Below are 2724 nucleotides of genomic sequence, written 5' to 3'. Positions count from 1 at the left end.
CCCAGCCAGAATGGGGGTAGGATGACTACTACTGCTAGCTAAGCCAACGCTCTGCCATATTGACTCCATCAAAGCACTAGCCTGAGTGGCTCGGTCCTTCCTCTTCCCCTTGATCACCATATCTTGCACATGAATAACATACAATTGTTAGTCCACAATAAATGAGTGAGTAATAGATAAGATTATGAAAAATATATCCATAGAAAAGCATACCTGAATAACAAACCACTTGTCTTTCTTCATTTTTTTTTTTTTTTTAGTACTTGATGCATTGTGGATACAGAAAACACTAACAAAAGCTGTGAGCCATAAGTAGAAGATACAATGTGATATTTGGTTTTTTTTTTTTTTGGATAATTAAAATAATTAAAAAAAAAAACTGAATTGCAAGCTATTTTACATGTAAACACAGTTACTAAGAAAAGAATGACATTTTTTCGCTAAATTGCAAGATTTAGAATCGTTCTACACGCACAAATGATATTTATGCTAGTCAAATTGATCGGTAAACAACACAAAATAGATTCAACATTGCTAACATTGCTATACATATCTATGAATACAACAGGAAACACAGGTATAAGCCAAATACAAGGGAATCCGCCCGAATCTTTAAACAGCTGAGAGAATAACTATTACGAGAGAATATAGACCTCAGTATGGGGGATTTAGGCTTCGTTGCAGGTGGTGGCGAGACTAGAGGCGATGATAAACAGGGAGAAGCGAGATCGGAGTGGAGGCGATGAGTGGAGGCGATGAGTGGAGGAGGTGGGTGGTGTCGATGCGGTTGCGATGACTGCTCGGGTCCATGCGGTTGAGTCAGTATATGGCGGAGTCTCTGATGGGTGGAGGCGGTTGGTTCTGGCGGTTGCGCAGCTCTAGACGATAAGGAATTGGGTTTTACAGTTTTAGGGATCAGTTTAATGTGTATCAGAGTAAGACTGATGGGTGTTAATCAATTTTAGCTTACTCGATGGAAATCTTTCGTCGGCTGAGAAAATATTCGTCGCCTAAACCAAATTAAATTTCGGCAAAAAAAAAGGTGCAAAATTCATCCGCCTAATATTTCGGGACCCTAGGCGACGGAAAGTGTACACTTTCCGTCGCCTTATTACTTCTAAGGCGACGACAACAACAATTTCCATCACTAAGAAATATATTCGTCTGAAATATTCTGTCGGCTAAGAAATATATTCGTCGCCTAAAAAAAATTACATTTCGGCCCAAAAAAAAGGCGCAAAATGCACCCGCCCAATATTTCAGTATCCTAGGCGACAGAAACGATCACTTTCCGTCTCCTTGGTCTGACTAACCCGACGAATTATTCAATTTTTGTCGCCTAAGTAACAACAAATTTTATTTACCCGCCTAATATTTCGGGGATCCTAAGAGACGGAAAGTGGACTTTCCGTCGCCTTGGGAATTCTAGGGCGATGAATTCTTCATGTTCAGTCGACTAAGTATATTTTTAAAAATTATGGACATTTTAGTATATTTACATCTGAGTATTTTCGTGTAACTTTTCAAACTAAACCCAACTGTACTTACTCCATGTAAGTATTCGTACATAAAAAGCATACATATGCATTTTAAAAATTACACATGTAGAAGTTAAAAATGGAAATTTGCATGAATAATTAATGGTTACAAATTAATTTAAAAATACATATCCGAAGTTATGCCAAATTAATACAAGTAGATTAGACCGATCAAAATCCACAATAATGGTTACATTAGTCGTACTCATGATAATCTGAGTCGTCTGAATCATCATCCTCCTCAGTTTGGTCAAAATACTCATCATCCTCTATATATTCGTCATCTATGAAGCCGTCGTCATCATGATTGGGGTTGCGTTGTAGCGAGTTTAGTTCATATGGTGTAACTCGAATGTAACCTATGATAGCCGGATCATGTTGGTTGTTGACACGAATATCCTCAGTATCGGGGACTACATGTGGAGATTCCTCTTGATATGGTTCATTCGGTTGATCAGTTGTTGGTTCACTAGGCCCACTCTCATCATCCCCTCCCAGTGTAGCTGCACTCTAAATATTCCTATGTGACATCACCTACACCACTTTCCAACCCACATTCCTATGTGCCCACTCTCATCTCATACCATACACTGTTTGAGTCCACTGATAACAAGCCACGATCCAGAATTGTACTCCTTCGTCTGGTTGGGTCAGTATTGAACCATTTGCACTTGAACAACACGACTAACATACCTTTGCTGTAGATTAGTTCGATGACACTAACACGAACCTCGTAGTAGTTGAAACCCAAACCCTCAACCATGACTCCATTGTTTTGGGTGACATGGCCTTCATCTCGTTCTGACGTCACAAATTTAACACCGTTCACAAAACATCCAGCACGAACTCTGTGGCTTTAAGGTCCTCCAACCAACAAGTTCAACTCCGGGTCATAAGAAGCAGGAAAATGTTGTAGAATGTGCATCATCTGTACTAATTTTAAGAGAAACGTTGTTATATTATGTAACATCAAAAAGCAACATATATTTAATTTATGTAACTCCAAATATATAGAGATAGAAGAGGTAACCAAATAGGGAAGTAATCAGGAAAATCTCCACTACCAGAAGAAAGGCTTTAGCCGACGAAAAAAAAAAACAGGCCGACGAATTTTTTTTTTCGCGGCTAAAGTCCACTTTAGCCGACGAATTTTTTTTACGTCGGCTATGGTCAACTTTAGCCGACG

Source organism: Fragaria vesca, unplaced genomic scaffold (assembly GCF_000184155.1).
Source record: "Fragaria vesca subsp. vesca unplaced genomic scaffold, FraVesHawaii_1.0 scf0513064, whole genome shotgun sequence".
NCBI classification, from domain to species: domain Eukaryota; kingdom Viridiplantae; phylum Streptophyta; class Magnoliopsida; order Rosales; family Rosaceae; genus Fragaria; species Fragaria vesca.
The sequence above is the reverse complement of the archived record's forward strand: the minus strand, read 5'-3'. Positions refer to the sequence as shown.